General features: G+C 32.1%; 1 pseudogene; it reads right to left on the reverse strand.

Annotated features, from left to right (window-relative positions):
* Positions 1-20,803: 20,803 nt before the first annotated feature.
* The window catches only part of LOC124928625, a 42,624-nt pseudogene continuing 41,895 nt past the window's right edge, over positions 20,804-21,532 (reverse strand).

Consider the following 21,532-nt stretch of genomic DNA (forward strand, 5'->3'; position numbering starts at 1 on the left):
TTTTCGTGCAAATGAGATTTCTTCGAAACAACAATTCGATGATAGGTTCTGTCATAAAGGTCGGAATTTCAACATTTCGAAAAAGGACCTCTTGAATGTCGACCTCGTAAGTACATCTCTCGTTGTGATATCATTTAATAGCATGTACACCTCTATGCAATCGTATTTGTTTTAATTCTATTCACAGATGTTTTTCCCAATCATTGATGACTCCCATTTTTACTTAGTTTGTTATAATTACACTTAGTCAAGTATGTAAATACCAAAATTTAAAAAGATATAATACTTCTATATTAAATAAATATATTGAAAGTAACATTCAGCAAAGAATTCTTCGCTTCAATTACTTGTTTCTATTTTTAAAACTTTTTAAGAAAATTTTATTTACGAGGAGTCGAATTGGAGCGAAGAAATCTTCGCTTCAATTACTTGTTTTTCTTTTTAAAATTTCATATGAAAATTTTATTTCAGAGGAGTCGATTTGGAGCGAAGAAATCTTCCCTTCAATTACTTGTTTTTAATTTTAGAAGGAAATTAATGCTCAATATGTTTTCATTCATTTGGTATTACATAAAACCTCCCATGCATACATTCTACCTTCTTCATGGTTTCAAATCAAATATAGATACAAATACATATCAAATTTCACATGAAACAGAAATTCGATAGTTGAGATGACAAAAGAACAGTGAACAGAGTATCGGCGTCCATGATGAAACTTTCGTCCAATTGTTGAGGAGTTTAGAATTGAGTAGTTGTTATTGGCATTGCATTTGATGGCTGGAACGGTATATCAATTTAAAAGTATGTTAATAAATGAAGATTAATAACCCAATTATTAGTAAAGAACTTAAGTCAGCAAATTCTTACCGGATTCTGTGATTCGCTTGTTATTCTTGTTGATTTTCTTTTTCTTGAGTTCTTCTCTAGTCCACCTTTCATTCTCTTACCAGAATTTGTTGGCTTCTTAGTTTTGATTCCTTTCGCTTGAACATGGGCACCCTCGGCAGAACATGATACAACTGGTGGAGTTTGCATATTTATATTCTCTTGTAATTTTTTATCCACAAACTTACACTGACTAAGCATAATTTCTTTTACATGCCTATACGTGTCATCACTTTCGCCTTTGTAAATAAATTCATGGACAAGCCACACAAAAATCTCGGTATCTTATGTTATGAAGCTCACTCGGATCAATATTACTATTGTCCACGATTGGATCAGTTCCAAATAATCCATCTTTTGTTGTTCTTGTCCACCTCTTTAATATCAACGTAGGAGGAATCTTCAACACGTCAATCGTCGTGAAAATCTTTAGAATGTGAGCACACAAAATCCCGCCAAATTCAAATTTATAGTAGCTACACTCGATATTCTTATCATCATTCTTATGAACTGTAACTGTATGAGAGTATCTCCAAGTGTGGGGGGTTACCTTATATTTTGTGTGTGTCGACATCCTCTAACATTTCTACACCACAATCATGCGACATAAACCATTGTTGTTCAAAGAACTTAAATACCTCTGGAGTGTAAACATTGCATGCATCCTTTAAGAGCAAAACTGGATAGTTCAGACTTGGTTGGCTGGTAATTGATTTGAAATCAGCCTTCAACACATCATATCTTCTTTCATCGATTAGTCTTTCAAAGTGTTTTAAAAATTCTAAAAAATTATGTTTGTAGGAGCAATACCTTTTCAACACACTGTTCATACTCTCACTTCTCTATGTTGACGTCATATCAGCACAAAATATATGCCGTCCATACACTAATGCCCACTTTCGCCTAATGCAAAACATATGTTTCAACCAGTCGTTGTTTTCAAGACCGTAGTTTGTCAACATTTGATTCCAAGCTTCAACAAACACTATCTCTTCTTCAAAATCATATATACATGAAGAAAAATCCTTCGAAAATTCTCTAAAATTATGAAACACGAAGCTTAAATGTATGGCTGCATTTTGAAATATGTGTCAAATACATAGACGATGATTTGTTTCGGGCCATGTAGACGCTAAGGCCTTAGCCATGGCCCCGTCTTAATCTGTAAGAATGGTTTTTGTTTTTTTCCCACACATAGCTTTGGTGAAAGTCTCAAAAAACTATTCAAAGTCATAGCAGTTTCATCGTATAATAGAGCTGCACCAAAAATAATAGATTGTTTATGATGATTCACACCTACAAAAAGCGCAACTGGACGACCTTCCTTATTCTTCTTGTAGGTCGTGTCAAAACTAACAACATCTCCGAAGTATGAATAATCAGACCGCATGTTAGAATCACACCAAAAAATATTCGATATCAAATCGTCCACATCAAGTTGAAAAGCATTATAAAAACCTGGATCATTCGATTGTTTTTTCTGCGAATACTCTAATACACCCCCTGTATCCCCAAAATTACAGTCTCTAGTTCTTTTCGTTCGCAAGTAATTTTTATAATCCTCAGGAAGAAAACCAAGATTCTCCCTTCCAACGATTTGTTTAGACATTAGAGCATGGGATGCCTTTGGAGGAATTCCCACGTGAGTGGCAATCTCGATATGTAAGCCTACAACTGAAGAAATATTCCTATGGCATCTATACATGTGAGTTTTCTTTGGACTTGCAAGAGGATGACAATGCTCACTAATAAAATTTACCACTTCGAACTTTTCATTCTCTACCCTATTTATCCTCAATTTCGCTTCACAATCGAACCTCGTCAAAGAACGGCTACGTTTCACATAGACATCCCGTTTGTCTTTTACCCGTTCACCCTATGCACTACAAAAAAAAAACTCTATCCTGTATTTTACCAACTTTGTCAACATGTTTTGAACTGCACCTTATACCAAATTCTATTAGTTTAGCGTATGCTAAATAGAATTCGTAGCCATCTTCTTCACTCTCAAATTCCCGACCTAAATGTGGAATCAAGTTGGCTATGATGTCCTTCAAAGGTTGGCCGTTTTCATCGATATTCAATTGACGACGACAACTAGCAGATTCGCTGGTAAATTTTAGAACACGTAGAAAATAAATATTGATCTCAACAAAACTTATAGATGCTTGTAAAATGAATGACATATAAGCGAAGCGCGCTTCACTTCACTAGTATTCATAGTAATCCAATAAGCAAAGGGCGCTTCACTATAATAATATTCACAACAATCCTATAAGTGAAGAGCTCTTCGTCTCACTAGTGTTCACAGCAATCCTGTAAGTGAAGAGCGCTTCGCTTCACTAGATATTATCAACAATCCTATAAGTGAAGAGCGCTTCGCTTCAATATGAACGAAAACATCTTATAGTATTATATTAGAGAAGTTAAACACAAAAATATACCTTAAATTATTATTATCATTCTCGTTCATGTGTATTCCTTCCTGATAATAAACAAGAACAGAACATTTCAAGTCAAGTATTCAAAAAACAAACAAAACGTTATGAAGAAAAGTAGAGAAGAAGATGACATTAAAAAACGTACCATTTTAATTTAGGAAAATTGATTGATTATAATGAAGTATAACTCCGACAAAGGAAAGGTCGACTACCATGGAGTATAACTCCGGCGAAGAAAAAGTCGACTGCTTCTCAAATAGGTGAGAGAGAAAATTGTACAAATCTAGGCAGCATGGCTGCATTGATAACATTAAATGAAAATAGGTGTGTTAGGTGGGGTGAGGTGACTTGATAAAAATAATTTTTGATTTTAATAATTAAATGAATAACATTATTATAAATTAATATTAATCAATCAAGCGCTTGATCAGATAGCGAAGATTGCTTCACAATATTATTTGACAATTGAAAAACATGTATAAAATCACATTTAATTGAGATTTGTAAATACTTGAGGCGCGCTTATTACATAGATTGCTATGTATTTAATACAAATTTATACTTTACTTTAATTTATACATTATTTCATGTTCAAAGATTTCATTTTTGATAATTTTGCTGTTTAAAAAATACAATACTAAGAACCAAAAAAACGAAATCTGAAATCACAAATAATGAAAACAAATTCAAGAATGCAAATATTCAGTAAACAAATTCAATTACACAAGTCTATGTAAAAAAAAGGCTGAAAATCACAAGCAGCAATGGATTTAATCAAGCTTGTGTGAGGAACACCATATTCATCCAAATATGCCGTCAAAGGATTCACTGCCTCAAATACCCAAATCAGTTCATTAACATCGTGCCGAGACTCGTCGTATACAAATATAGTTTTGTCGTCCTCGGGCTCAACAAATGGATTCTCCATTTCTTTAATCGTACCTCCTCCAGCAATTAAAAACCCTATCAGATCCTGTTTGTAAGCTAGGATGAATTCCCCTGCAAACATAAAGATGTAACTGTCGAACAGTTTCGACAACTGAAATAAAATACAAAACATTTTCAGTTATCATGGAGAATTGAAGATATAGAGGAGTAGGAGGAATCAGACAAAACTTACATTGTTCAAATACCGCATTCTTCCAACTCTTGGACCGCCCACAATCTCATGATTATCTTGCTGCACCTCGTACGGTTCCTCGTCAACGTAACATTTTGATCTCATTGATGATTTTATTCCTATACAAAAGTAATTGGTATTTTTAGTTTCATATATGTGAAAATGAATATTGCGTTAAGAGTTAAGACTAACAGAGTCTCACAATCAATTGTAAGGACCCAACTCCCGTTCAATATTGCCTTCAATACTATGATAGTTCGACCACATCCACCATTAGCATCGGTGGATGCTATGACGTGGGTTACATCGTCTCGCCACCTCATTGTCACCGTGGAACCACATGTGTTAGCGTATTGAACCATCAAGTGTTGTGTAAGAACAATAATATTATCTCAGACAAACATGATGAAAACTTACACAATATGAAAAAAATGGATATATGTCAAGAATAGTACTATATCTTCACTTGTTAATTGATTTGGGCATAAAATCCAGTCTTTGCCAAAAGTGTTTTGGACGAATGCGTTGTTGGTTGCCTGCACATGAAAAACAATAGTATTTGTTAGTAAATACTAGGGTTTCGTGGAAATAATATACAAAATCCTAACACTATGTACGTTTTCCTAAATACGATAGATTTTCATTGAACGTGACATTTTGGTAGTAGGGTTTCCTAAATATTAACGAGATAATGACATCCCATAACATGTTTAGTGGTTTCATAATTCTAAATATGAAAAGTTTACTATTTTGGTGTACGTACCATTGTTGAGACGTGAAGATCTTGCTTCTGGTCTGGTCGACAGGGAACCGGATGTGAATCGCCGTGAAAGGAGGCAGGCTTGAAGAGAGAGAGATGAATCAGGCGGAAATGTTTAAAAAATAATCATATTAGGGTGTATATATATTAAGGATGTTAATCAAAGTGAAGTATGCATCATTCATAAACTCTTAAAGCGAAGTATGCTTCACTAAAAAGCGTCTTTCCATGGAACTTGGGCGAACAAGTCTTCTCTCGAAAAGTGACTATTCATTCCATTTCACATGGCACCTGGTCTGGGCGAATAAGTATTCTCTCGAAAAGCATCTAATCATTATATTTTACATGGCACCTGGTCTGGCGAACAAATCTTCTCTCGCAAAGCGTCTATTCATTCCATTGGACCTGGGCGAAGGAGTATTCGCTCTAAAATATTCTATTCATTACATGGCACCTGGGCGCAGTATTCTTCGCAAGATTCAGGTGACATATATAATAAATGAAGAGAAGAATTCTTCGCTCCAAATCGTCTACTCGTAAATAAAATTTTCATAAAAAAATTAAAAATAAAAACAATTAATTGAAGCGAAGAATTGTTCGCTCTAAATCGTTTCCTCGTAAATAAAATTTCATAAAAAAATTTTAAAATTAAAAATAAGTAATTTGAGCGAAGATTTCTTCGTTGAATGTCATTTCCAATAAATTTATTTAATATTTAATAAATAAAAATATTATATTCTTATTAATTTTGCAATTTACATACATGGGTAAGTGTATTTACATGATAGGTAAACGGTCTTCTCATGGGAGGGTTGGGGGTTTTACATTAACGTCAAGTTTAAAATAATTGAAGCGAAAATTTCTCCGCTTCTGATCGTCTCCTCGTAAATAAAAATTTCATAAGAAATTTAAAAATAAAAATAAAGTAATTAAAGCGAAGATTTTTTCGCTACATATTATTTTTAATAACTTTAATTAATATTTAATAAATAGAAATATTATATTTTTGTTAATTTTGGTATTTACATACATGAGTAAGTGTATTTCCATGATAAGTTTTTGGTCTTCTCATGGGTGGGTTGGGGGGTTTACATGAACGTCAGGGCTCCTGGGCGGGGTAAGCTTCGCTCCTTTCGCTTCTTTCCCTTCTTTCTCACATGGCGCCGGGAGAGAAGTTAGCTTCGCTGGTACATAGTAATATTATATTAATTCCCTACGTTAACTGGACATTCCGTTAACGGCGTTTGGGGTGAACCTGGAATGAAACCCGGATTCCGGATTCTCCCTCCCCCTCTCCTACCCAGCTTGATTTATTAATATAATAATAAAGTTACAATTTGATTGGTCCGCAACAGGGGAATACGGTAATCGATAGCAGAAGATCCAGATTGGTAAATCTTACTATTTCTTATTGACTAATGACAAGATTAGATATTTAGTATTTAATTTTTGATAATTTAATATTTGTTAATGTCTTTTTAGTTAATGACTTTATAGTTTATAATAATAATTTTAATTAATAATTCTTTTGATTAATTAATCAAGAATTATTTAATGGCATTGCATGATTTATGATTATTGTGATGTTATATTTCAAAAATGTCTTATTATTATAAATTTTATTTCAGTTCAATCTTAACTTAATTATAAAAATGATTTGTCTTTCTTCTTTAATTACTTGTTTTTAATTTTAGAAGGAAATTAATGCTCAATATGTTTTCATTCATTTGGTATTACATAAAACCTCCCATGCATACATTCTACCTTCTTCATGGTTTCAAATCAAATATAGATACAAATACATATCAAATTTCACATGAAACAGAAATTCGATAGTTGAGATGACAAAAGAACAGTGAACAGAGTATCGGCGTCCATGATGAAACTTTCGTCCAATTGTTGAGGAGTTTAGAATTGAGTAGTTGTTATTGGCATTGCATTTGATGGCTGGAACGGTATATCAATTTAAAAGTATGTTAATAAATGAAGATTAATAACCCAATTATTAGTAAAGAACTTAAGTCAGCAAATTCTTACCGGATTCTGTGATTCGCTTGTTATTCTTGTTGATTTTCTTTTTCTTGAGTTCTTCTCTAGTCCACCTTTCATTCTCTTACCAGAATTTGTTGACTTCTTAGTTTTGATTCCTTTCGCTTGAACATGGGCACCCTCGGCAGAACATGATACAACTGGTGGGGTTTGCATATTTATATTCTCTTGTAATTTTTTATCCACAAACTTACACTGACTAAGCATAATTTCTTTTACATGCCTATACGTGTCATCTCTTTCGCCTTTGTAAATAAATTCATGGAAAAGCCACACAAAAATCTCGGTATCTTATGTTATGAAGCTCACTCGGATCAATATTACTATTGTCCACGATTGGATCAGTTCCAAATAATCCATTTTTTGTTGTTCTTGTCCACCTCTTTAATATCAACGTAGGAGGAATCTTCAACACGTCAATCGTCGTGAAAATCTTTAGAATGTGAGCACACAAAATCCCGCCAAATTCAAATTTATAGTAGCTACACTCGATATTCTTATCATCATTCTTATGAACTGTAACTGTATGAGAGTATCTCCAAGTGTGGGGGGTTACCTTATATTTTGTGTGTGTCGACATCCTCTAACATTTCTACACCACAATCATGCGACATAAACCATTGTTGTTCAAAGAACTTAAATACCTCTGGAGTGTAAACATTGCATGCATCCTTTAAGAGCAAAACTGGATAGTTCAGACTTGGTTGGCTGGTAATTGATTTGAAATCAGCCTTCAACACATCATATCTTCTTTCATCGATTAGTCTTTCAAAGTGTTTTAAAAATTCTAAAAAATTATGTTTGTAGGAGCAATACCTTTTCAACACACTGTTCATACTCTCACTTCTCTATGTTGACGTCATATCAGCACAAAATATATGTCGTCCATACACTAATGCCCACTTTCGCCTAATGCAAAACATACGTTTCAACCAGTCGTTGTTTTCAAGACCGTAGTTTGTCAACATTTGATTCCAAGCTTCAACAAACACTATCTCTTCTTCAAAATCATATATACATGAAGAAAAATCCTTCGAAAAATCTCTAAAATTATGAAACACGAAGCTTAAATGTATGGCTGCATTTTGAAATATGTGTCAAATACATAGACGATGATTTGTTTCGGGCCATGTAGACGCTAAGGCCTTAGCCATGGCCCCGTCTTAATCTGTAAGAATGGTTTTTGTTTTTTTCCCACACATAGCTTTGGTGAAAGTCTCAAAAAACTATTCAAAGTCATAGCAGTTTCATCGTATAATAGAGCTGCACCAAAAATAATAGATTGTTTATGATGATTCACACCTACAAAAAGCGCAACTGGACGACCTTCCTTATTCTTCTTGTAGGTCGTGTCAAAACTAACAACATCTCCGAAGTATGAATAATCAGACCGCATGTTAGAATCACACCAAAAAATATTCGATATCAAATCGTCCACATCAAGTTGAAAAGCATTATAAAAACCTGGATCATTCGATTGTTTTTTCTGCGAATACTCTAATACACCCCCTGTATCCCCAAAATTACAGTCTCTAGTTCTTTTCGTTCGCAAGTAATTTTTATAATCCTCAGGAAGAAAACCAAGATTCTCCCTTCCAACGATTTGTTTAGACATTAGAGCATGGGATGCCTTTGGAGGAATTCCCACGTGAGTGGCAATCTCGATATGTAAGCCTACAACTGAAGAAATATTCCTATGGCATCTATACATGTGAGTTTTCTTTGGACTTGCAAGAGGATGACAATGCTCACTAATAAAATTTACCACTTCGAACTTTTCATTCTCTGCCCTATTTATCCTCAATTTCGCTTCACAATCTAACCTCGTCAAAGAACGGCTACGTTTCACATAGACATCCCGTTTGTCTTTTACCCGTTCACCCTATGCACTACAAAAAAAAAAACTCTATCCTGTATTTTACCAGCTTTGTCAACATGTTTTGAACTGCACCTTATACCAAATTCTATTAGTTTAGCGTATGCTAAATAGAATTCGTAGCCATCTTCTTCACTCTCAAATTCCCGACCTAAATGTGGAATCAAGTTGGCTATGATGTCCTCCAAAGGTTGGCCGTTTTCATCGATATTCAATTGACGACGACAACTAGCAGATTCGCTGGTAAATTTTAGAACACGTAGAAAATAAATATTGATCTCAACAAAACTTATAGATGCTTGTAAAATGAATGACATATAAGCGAAGCGCGCTTCACTTCACTAGTATTCATAGTAATCCAATAAGCAAAGGGCGCTTCACTATAATAATATTCACAACAATCCTATAAGTGAAGAGCGCTTCGTCTCACTAGTGTTCACAGCAATCCTGTAAGTGAAGAGCGCTTCGCTTCACTAGATATTATCAACAATCCTATAAGTGAAGAGCGCTTCGCTTCAATATGAACGAAAACATCTTATAGTATTATATTAGAGAAGTTAAACACAAAAATATACCTTAAATTATTATTATCATTCTCGTTCATGTGTATTCCTTCCTGATAATAAACAAGAACAGAACATTTCAAGTCAAGTATTCAAAAAACAAACAAAACGTTATGAAGAAAAGTAGAGAAGAAGATGACATTAAAAAACGTACCATTTTAATTTAGGAAAATTGATTGATTATAATGAAGTATAACTCCGACAAAGGAAAGGTCGACTACCATGGAGTATAACTCCGGCGAAGAAAAAGTCGACTGCTTCTCAAATAGGTGAGAGAGAAAATTGTACAAATCTAGGCAGCATGGCTGCATTGATAGCATTAAATGAAAATAGGTGTGTTAGGTGGGGTGAGGTGACTTGATAAAAATAATTTTTGATTTTAATAATTAAATGAATAACATTATTATAAATTAATATTAATCAATCAAGCGCTTGATCAGATAGCGAAGATTGCTTCACAATATTATTTGACAATTGAAAAACATGTATAAAATCACATTTAATTGAGATTTGTAAATACTTGAGGCGCGCTTATTACATAGATTGCTATGTATTTAATACAAATTTATACTTTACTTTAATTTATACATTATTTCATGTTCAAAGATTTCATTTTTGATAATTTTGCTGTTTAAAAAATACAATACTAAGAACCAAAAAAACGAAATCTGAAATCACAAATAATGAAAACAAATTCAAGAATGCAAATATTCAGTAAACAAATTCAATTACACAAGTCTATGTAAAAAAAAGGCTGAAAATCACAAGCAGCAATGGATTTAATCAAGCTTGTGTGAGGAACACCATATTCATCCAAATATGCCGTCAAAGGATTCACTGCCTCAAATACCCAAATCAGTTCATTAACATCGTGCCGAGACTCGTCGTATACAAATATAGTTTTGTCGTCCTCGGGCTCAACAAATGGATTCTCCATTTCTTTAATCGTACCTCCTCCAGCAATTAAAAACCCTATCAGATCCTGTTTGTAAGCCAGGATGAATTCCCCTGCAAACATAAAGATGTAACTGTCGAACAGTTTCGACAACTGAAATAAAATACAAAACATTTTCAGTTATCATGGAGAATTGAAGATATAGAGGAGTAGGAGGAATCAGACAAAACTTACATTGTTCAAATACCGCATTCTTCCAACTCTTGGACCGCCCACAATCTCATGATTATCTTGCTGCACCTCGTACGGTTCCTCGTCAACGTAACATTTTGATCTCATTGATGATTTTATTCCTATACAAAAGTAATTGGTATTTTTAGTTTCATATATGTGAAAATGAATATTGCGTTAAGAGTTAAGACTAACAGAGTCTCACAATCAATTGTAAGGACCCAACTCCCGTTCAATATTGCCTTCAATACTATGATAGTTCGACCACATCCACCATTAGCATCGGTGGATGCTATGACGTGGGTTACATCGTCTCGCCACCTCATTGTCACCGTGGAACCACATGTGTTAGCGTATTGAACCATCAAGTGTTGTGTAAGAACAATAATATTATCTCAGACAAACATGATGAAAACTTACACAATATGAAAAAAATGGATATATGTCAAGAATAGTACTATATCTTCACTTGTTAATTGATTTGGGCATAAAATCCAGTCTTTGCCAAAAGTGTTTTGGACGAATGCGTTGTTGGTTGCCTGCACATGAAAAACAATAGTATTTGTTAGTAAATACTAGGGTTTCGTGGAAATAATATACAAAATCCTAACACTATGTACGTTTTCCTAAATACGATAGATTTTCATTGAACGTGACATTTTGGTAGTAGGGTTTCCTAAATATTAACGAGATAATGACATCCCATAACATGTTTAGTGGTTTCATAATTCTAAATATGAAAAGTTTACTATTTTGGTGTACGTACCATTGTTGAGACGTGAAGATCTTGCTTCTGGTCTGGTCGACAGGGAACCGGATGTGAATCGCCGTGAAAGGAGGCAGGCTTGAAGAGAGAGAGATGAATCAGGCGGAAATGTTTATAAAATAATCATATTAGGGTGTATATATATTAAGGATGTTAATCAAAGTGAAGTATGCACCATTCATAAACTCTTAAAGCGAAGTATGCTTCACTAAAAAGCGTCTTTCCATGGAACTTGGGCGAACAAGTCTTCTCTCGAAAAGTGACTATTCATTCCATTTCACATGGCACCTGGTCTGGGTGAATAAGTATTCTCTCGAAAAGTATCTAATCATTATATTTTACATGGCACCTGGTCTGGCGAACAAATCTTCTCTCGCAAAGCGTCTATTCATTCCATTGGACCTGGGCGAAGGAGTATTCGCTCTAAAATATTCTATTCATTACATGGCACCTGGGCGCAGTATTCTTCGCAAGATTCAGGTGACATATATAATAAATGAAGAGAAGAATTCTTCGCTCCAAATCGTCTACTCGTAAATAAAATTTTCATAAAAAAATTAAAAATAAAAACAATTAATTGAAGCGAAGAATTGTTCGCTCTAAATCGTTTCCTCGTAAATAAAATTTCATAAAAAAATTTTAAAATTAAAAATAAGTAATTTGAGCGAAGATTTCTTCGTTGAATGTCATTTCCAATAAATTTATTTAATATTTAATAAATAAAAATATTATATTCTTATTAATTTTGCAATTTACATACATGGGTAAGTGTATTTACATGATAGGTAAACGGTCTTCTCATGGGAGGGTTGGGGGTTTTACATTAACGTCAAGTTTAAAATAATTGAAGCGAAAATTTCTCCGCTTCTGATCGTCTCCTCGTAAATAAAAATTTCATAAGAAATTTAAAAATAAAAATATAGTAATTAAAGCGAAGATTTTTTCGCTACATATTATTTTTAATAACTTTAATTAATATTTAATAAATAGAAATATTATATTTTTGTTAATTTTGGTATTTACATACATGAGTAAGTGTATTTCCATGATAAGTTTTTGGTCTTCTCATGGGTGGGTTGGGGGGTTTACATGAACGTCAGGGCTCCTGGGCGGGGTAAGCTTCGCTCCTTTCGCTTCTTTCCCTTCTTTCTCACATGGCGCCGGGAGAGAAGTTAGCTTCGCTGGTACATAGTAATATTATATTAATTCCCTACGTTAACTGGACATTCCGTTAACGGCGTTTGGGGTGAACCTGGAATGAAACCCGGATTCCGGATTCTCCCTCCCCCTCTCCTACCCAGCTTGATTTATTAATATAATAATAAAGTTACAATTTGATTGGTCCGCAACAGGGGAATACGGTAATCGATAGCAGAAGATCCAGATTGGTAAATCTTACTATTTCTTATTGACTAATGACAAGATTAGATATTTAGTATTTAATTTTTGATAATTTAATATTTGTTAATGTCTTTTTAGTTAATGACTTTATAGTTTATAATAATAATTTTAATTAATAATTCTTTTGATTAATTAATCAAGAATTATTTAATGGCATTGCATGATTTATGATTATTGTGATGTTATATTTCAAAAATGTCTTATTATTATAAATTTTATTTCAGTTCAATCTTAACTTAATTATAAAAATGATTTGTCTTTCTTCATTAATTACTTTTTCAACCTACTTAATGAACTTAGATTGAATTAATTTTACTGTTTATTAATTTTGTTATACATAGTCGATTAATTAACAATATATTTTTATAATTAAAACCAACCAATTCGAATGTTTAATCGAAACAAATGAAAAAACTTAACTAACATTAGTTTATGTTAAACTAAAGTTTAATTGCAGAAAATAATAAACTTTAACTAATATTAGTTTGTGTTATATTTCAGTCAATTTTTGAATAGTTTTAGTCCATTTTTTTTTAGTGAAAACAATGTTTTATTTATTTATTTATTGTTTTATTAATTTATTGTTTTGTATAAGACAATTATCTAATTAATATTATTATTTTAATTATTAAATAACTTAAGTAAACATGCTTCAACTATCCGTGTCTAGTTTATGAAAAATATGTGTAAGCACGACACATAATATTTCCCTGTTGTGACTGGCCGTTTATTTTTTCAAAAATTAATTTTAAATGAAAAAAATAAGGGTTATATATCCCAAGGGGTACCCATTTTATTATTTTCTAAAACATTAAAATAATTTTTTTACACTCTAGAATTATAATATTTAATATATTACAAACCGTATTTATCAATAAAGACTTACAATATAGTTATATAGCATAAGCAGAGTATCCAAAAATAATTGGGGGAAGCACAAGGAAGTGAAAGTATAATGCATTCTAATTTCTAAATATCAAAAAGAATATTCTAAGTTCTAATATACATTATTAAAAACCTAAATATAGATGTTTATGTTCCCTAAACATTGCTGAAATATAAGTATGACATATTACAAACTCAATTAATCATTGAACATTTTTATATACAACATTGACAAGTTTTAACAAATGAATAGACCACTTCACTTAAAATAATATAAAACATTTTACATATATATAGAATAAGTAAAGTATCCAGAAATAATTGGGAGAAGACTAGGTGAAACTAAGAATGCACCAAAAGTTGTGTATAATTCACTTTGGGCACAAGCTTATTTAATCCTTTTTTGCATTTAATTTAAATCTGTTTTGGTTTAGTATTATTTTCAACATTGTTTAAACATATATTTTAACGGATACATTATAACAAAATTTAATTTAATTTTAAAATATTTCTACTCTTGCACTAAGTTTTCATCCACATGTATTGGTGTCTCTTAGCCCAATCCTTTCCCTAATTCTAAACTTTTGGGTTTTGATAATAGCTAAAAAGGTATGATTGTGTGTCGGATAAATTAAGGATGATTAAATAAATGTCCAGAAGAGTTAAGTTATGATTTAAATTAATTTAATACATTACAAGTATTAATTGTATCCTAGTGTGAGGGAGTGATGTAAGCGGGGAGTGTGCAGTTGTGATGCATATATAAATTGCAGATTTAATTTACATTATTTAAAGTTAATTAAACCAAAAATATAATTAAATATGATTAAAATTATTAATTTCTTAAATTAATTTATTATTAATATCATTAATTACAAATTTTATTGTTTTTCCAAACAAACTAATTATTATTATTAATTTTAAAATATATACATTAAAAGGACAAATGACATGTAAAAAAGAAACAAAGTCATATTCAATACACGAGTGAACCTGACCATCGTGCGGGATGGTGCCATAATACACCATTCTAACAATATTTCAGTTTTGTTAAATTTGAATTTTATTAACTTTTTTTCTTATGAACTATATTCAATACTCATATTACAAGAAGTTTTAGAGTATTTTCAACATTCATATTTTCCGATAAAAAAATATAAGTAAAAATCTATTTATATTTTTTTTATAAAATAATAAGATAATTATAATCAATTATTCAAATACATTGATATTAAAAATATATATAAGAATTTAACATAAAAATTAAAAATTAGATTTATTTGAAAAATATTTTGGTCAGCAATTAATCTGTAAAATTAGATATTCTATATTTCTTATTATATTAGGTTACTTTGTTATCTTGTCATATAAAGGATTTGATTATTAATATATATTTAAGACAATAGTTTTCTTCTAATTATTTTTTATTTTGATTTCATTCTGTTTATAATATTTGTTATGTTTGCTAAAGTGTATTTAAAAATATTTTATATATTTGTAAAAATGTTTCGACTTAAGGTTAAAGATCCTTACAAATTATAAAAAAAATAATATATATTTCCATGTCTTCTTAGCTCAAATAAGTTTACATTGGCTTGAAAGAAGAACTAGTGTTTAACCTTTTTATTTCTATCTTAATAATAAATTTTAAATTCAATTTTTACATTAAACAAAGGAAAACTTAAAGATAAATTATTGATATTTTTTTATTTAAAAAAAACTTAATATTGGACAAAACTAGAAAGCTGATCCGAAATTATCCACTCATCATCGTATAGAACCTCTCAAATAGGGAAATTTGATAAAATGACTCTGAAAATGGGTCTTATTTAAAAATAACTTAGCCCAAAAACAATTGATAAAACTAACATTTTTTCAAAAAAAATTGACCATTTTACTCTTAATATATATTTTTTATTTCCGTTTGTTTTTCTTTTCCCCTCATTTTCTCTTCTCTCATTTCCCTCCTCTCCTCCGGGCGACCATTGCGCTTCCCATCCCTCCCCGCGATCCCCCGACTCCAGCAGCATCGCCGGACGCTTCCCCGCTTCTCTCCCCCGCTACTAACCTCCATCATTCTCCGACGATCGTCAAGCAACGTCGGACGCTTCTTCGTATCAGCATTCACCATTCACCATTCACCGCTTGCATATTTAGGTGAGTTTTTATTTTTTCCATACTGGCATGCTGAGTATGATAGGTTTTAGGGTTTTAGGTGAATATTTTTCTAAATGGTTTGAATGTGGTTTGAATTGTTATTATTCTGACTGAATGTGTGAGAATCTTTTTGTATATTACGTCCCCACGCAAATTGCATTCTTCGTGGGATGCAAATTAATTGTGTCCATTCTGAATGTGACTGAATATGTATATTAAATTCGCAAAGTGCATAGTTTGCGTAAGTGTTGTTTGCGCCGACGCAAGGTGTTAATTCTCCATTCAACTTCTTTTTCTCTTTTTGGAAGAAATTCCTTCACCAAATGTTTGGGATGTGAGAATAACATTTGACACTTCTGTTGTGGGATTATAAAGTGAATATGGTTATAAAAGGTTCTTAATCTAATGCCAAACAGCATTGGATGTTCCCCTCTGGATGTCTTATTCTTTGATAATATATTTGTTTTCTTTGATAATGTCTACTCCAAAACTGATAACCAAACAATTTTAGAATGTAGATATGTGATATGATTATTGTAATCTTTTCATGATTTTTAGTTTCATTCCTAATAATATATTCCTTTTTTCTTACTTGCAGTGGATTTAAAGATCTATTTGACTAACGACATTTTATCATTTTATCTAGAATTTTAAGTGAACATGAAAGAGTCATAGATAAACCATTTGTTTAGAATTGTTCATCTATTATATCTATAACTTCTTCCCTTTTTAGTTCATTTGTATTGTAGGAAAAAACATATTGTTTCTCTTATTAATAATAAAGTTTATGTTCAAATTCCTTTTTCCTACTAAATTCAAGTTATTGGGAGATTTTTTTTATTTAGATTTAATCTAATTAACCAACATCAAACAAACCTTCATTTGTAATTGATATGAAAGGGAAAAGTAAAAGAATCATTAATCAAGAATATCATTTCTAAATTAATTTTAATCACACCACAAACTGGTCAGAAAACAAGATTGAAGAGGTTTCATAAATACTCTCCTCTATATCATATCAACAAATTCCATCTTCACATGAAGCAAATTAAAATAGACCGAAAAAAAAACATTTCAAATGAGTAAAGATATATTCACAATTCATCTCTTCTTCCTTTTAGTTCTAAAACAACCCAAATGTGTTCTTGCCTATGTAAGTCATGTAAAGAAAGCCATCTTCGTCTTTATTTTTCACATAAACCGCAGACAACATAACAGTTGCAACACAATACAATAATTCAACAATAACCTATTTAGAGATTCAATAGAACTCATTATAGCAGTTATCAATCGCAAGTTTGTAACTGACTTGTGGGTGACAAAATGTTCTTGAAAAATAATGAAGATAGCCTATTCAGGGCTCAATTTTCACCACATACACAAATTGACCACGCAATGTATATTTTGCATCCATGCAATTTATAACAAAGTAGTTGTAGTATAGTGGTATTTATTACCGCCTTTCATACAAGTGACTAGGGTTCAATTCTAGGAATTGTTTTGTTATACATTGCGACACAATGTAAAAAAAATAAAACAGTTGCTTGGAATCGAGGTCACTTATATGACATACATGAATAAGTACTACAACTACATTGTTTTAAATTATGTTGACGCAAACTAACTTTTACCTCGACTGCTGCATTGCCTCATCTTGCTCCACCCATGGTCCTCCACCCGACATTTGTAACTCATCTTTTGTATCATCTGCTACAGTTGCATGCGTGATCTCGTGGTCCGGCGAGCTGCTACACTCACCTTGCTACAGTTGCATGTGTGGTCTCGTGGTCTGGCGAGCTGTTGGAGTCGGGGCTCATGGGGAAGCGTCCTTCGGCATTGCTTGGCGATCGTCAGAAGTAGGGAATTCAGGGAGGAAATCGGGAAAGCGAGGGGAGGGAAGCAGGGAAGGGAGAGCAACGGTCTGCCGAGGAGAAGAGAGAAAGAATAAATGAGAGAATGAGGGGAAAAGAGAAAGAAAAAAAATAAGAATAGAATGGTCAGAATTATTTGAAAAAAATTATTTTTGTAAAGTCTAATTTAGATGAATTATTTTTGAGATAAACCCTCTTTTGAGGATCCTCAAATATTCAACCTTTATGCCATTATGATTTATTTATATTAATAATTTTTGTATGCCATTATGATTTATTTATATTAATAATTTCTGTATTTTATTTTTCAGTTATCACTTCAATAATGATTTGTGAACATGAAACCGTGTACACTTTAAAGAAAGAATGGAATAATTAATAAATATTAGTTATATATTATTATTATATATATATAATTAAGTATAAATTAATTTAAAAAATAATAAATAAACTAATCATATATACAAAATCAATAACCTAATTCATTTATTCAAATAAATAATTATTATATATTTTTTAAAATTTATAAACGTAAATTCACTTTATTTTCCAAATCTTATAATAATTATTTGTAAATTTTTTATTTTTATAAATATAAAATGTTAGGATCTAGGTCGGTGCTGGCGGGCCGGGGTCTGGCCGGTTAGTACTTTCACTCAACGGTTAGTGTTTAATCCGGTTAGAGATTAACACCGGGTTTCAATACTACACAAACTGTCACAAACCCTTGAACCGAGTTCAAGTGCGGAAGTGATTTGTTTCAGGTTGAAGCAACACACACACAAGATGAATAAAGATAGAATCTGGAGAATATCGGTTTGGAAATTAGGAGGTCGGTTTAAGGTTTAGTAAATCGGTTAGGGTGGTATGAGTTGGTTAGTACAAATCAGTTAGAACGTAGAGCCGACAGAAAGTAAAGAACAAGACAGGTTTTTTATGGATGTTCGGAGATAAAACTCCTACGTCACCCCTTCTTCTCGAAACCGCGAGAAGGATATTCACTAAGGAATACACAAACACAGTATCCTATCGAGACTTATTTGCTGCTCGATAAACACTCGTACAATTCTCACCGAAATTGTAATCTCACTTCAGATGCACACTTAAACTTTGAATCTTGTAGAGAGATGAACTTGTAATTAATAACTCTTAGAACTTGTAGCTGGTGGAACTGGTAACTGCATTTACTCCTCTTCAGCTCCTTCTTTTATAGGTGAAATGTGTCAACGGTCACATTTCTTCTCCTTGAATCTGATTGGTTGAGCAGAGGTTTAGTGTTTCAGACCTGGCGGTTTAGGCTTCCAATGCGTAGGTCAAACCAGCTAGGTTTGTCTTTTACTTAATGTAGCAACTGTCGGTTGGACAGTTGCCTACACCTGGAAGGTTACGCCTCTGACTTATCTCAGAGTGGAAAGATCTTTTTAGGCGGTCTTCTGTAGCCTGCAGAGTATCACCAAACTTGTATGAATATGGCAATGTTACAGTCTGTTCCTTTGGTATCATCTTCCGCAGATACTCAGTATCTGTTTACACCGATTTGTAGGCTGTACTTAGTTTGATATTCTTGACTTCTTTCTCTAAGTAATTTCTTCATCGGTTTTTCGGTGGGATGCATTTCGGTTTAGGATGTCTACCGGTTGTTCATAGCATCAGGTTAACCGGGCGACTTCTGGTTTTGATTACATCTTTTGCCTTGTCTTCTAACCGGTCTTGTTTTCTTGATCGGTTGGATTCTTGACTGGTCAGATTTTTGACCGATCCTGGTTCTTAACCGTTCCTGCACAGGAAGTTTGTTTTGTTAAGTTCTTATTTTAACCGGTCTAATTTATCTAACATAAAATTTTAAAAACTTAAATAATTTAAATCAAACTTTTTAATTCAAAATATTAACAAAAGTAATGCTCAAAATGTGTTCAACTTACAAATAACACAAGTTACAAGAAAAGATGTTTGTCCACTTCACTTTCACTGGATAATTTCAAAAAATGGCTTACAAAATTAAAATTAAACAGCTGTTTTGGTTATTATTGATAAAGTTTTCATTCCAAATTTCACCATATAATAAATGTGGGGATGATTTAAATTTCATTTTTTTTTATCATATTATCTATCTATTTCTTTTTAAATAGTCCCAATGAAGATTTTCTATAAATCTATTGTATTTTATTTATTTTATCAAATATTAAATAAATATTTAATCATTCATTTTAAATAATCAATTTTTTAATCAAACAAAATTTAAATTTATAATTCAAATATAACCCCAAATTCAAATAATTATAATTTGATTCTCTTAAAATGTATGTTGTGTGTGCATGATGCATTCATGTTTTAGCTGACTGAATTATGAAGGTCAGTTCCAGAATCATGAAACATTTCTAAGATTAGTTTGTACATTTACTGAGATAATTTGAATACTTAGATTTCAAATAAATGGCATGCAAGTTTAACAAATTTAAACCTAAAACTTGAATGTTTAGATATGTAAGTGTAGACGTGAGACAATTTGAATGCTTAAATGCAAATCACTTTAAAACATTCAAATTATCTCATATAATCCTGATCCATTTATTGTTAAAATTGTAAACACAGTTATTATGATATAGAATATCTCAAGATTTGTCATACAATGAAATTATATCTTGTGATATAGAATATCTCAAGATTTGTCATACAATGAAATTATATCTTGTTTGTATCCATCATAGAACAAATAGGTGCAGCAATTTGCTTCGAATATGGCAACATATTTACAAAGTAGTTGTTCAAGACTTTAAGCAGTCATAAGGTCAAAAAAGAAATGAGCCCATTTTTGCCTTTAGCATATACCTTAATTAGTTTATTTAAAAATTGGTGAGAAACCATGTGAGACTAGAGAATTCAGGAAAATGATTTACCATTCAATCCTCGTAGTCTTCCGTTTGCTCTAACAAATAGTTAACAGCCAATTCCTAATTAGCATCACAGGCAAGGAATGCCTCAATTACAACGGCTCTATCAAATCCCATTACCTCAAACTGCAAATGGAGACCACCTCAATAGTACAACACGACAAATTTGTGAACAAAATGAATCAAGAGATTAAAGAGAAAATAAATTATCCATACACGTGCAAATGCTTCCTGCTCTGCTGGTGTGACACCGATAGAATGAGGCATTTCCTGATCAGCATGGTCGAACATATCCCTGAGAATTTAGTAACCATTAGCAATAGAAAAATAAATAACCATAAAAGATTCCAAATAGGATTCTCCAAAAGGTGTCATCGTTTGAAAATAGATCTTAGTTAAAAAATTATTGGATATTTCTCATCTGGATCCGGATTTATATCCAAATCCAGACACATACAGTTTTTGAGTTCACTGATCTTTGGATACATAAAAAACTATGAGATCTCCCCCCTATTGATCATTTGCAGTAAGCTACAAAAAGGAATGCACATATCAAATTAAATTATAGTGTTAGTCATAATATACTGACCTTTCAGAAACGTCGCTAGGCTCATTAAGAAGATGAAGAAACTCTGTGTGATGCTCTTGTATAAGCCTTAACAGTTGTGGATTTGTTTCCCAAGCTCCTGAAGCATGGGTTGCAAACAGAAAGAAGATATGATCTAGCAACCCAAAAAC

The sequence above is a fragment of the Impatiens glandulifera genome, chromosome 1, assembly GCF_907164915.1.
Source record: "Impatiens glandulifera chromosome 1, dImpGla2.1, whole genome shotgun sequence".
NCBI lineage: Eukaryota > Viridiplantae > Streptophyta > Magnoliopsida > Ericales > Balsaminaceae > Impatiens > Impatiens glandulifera.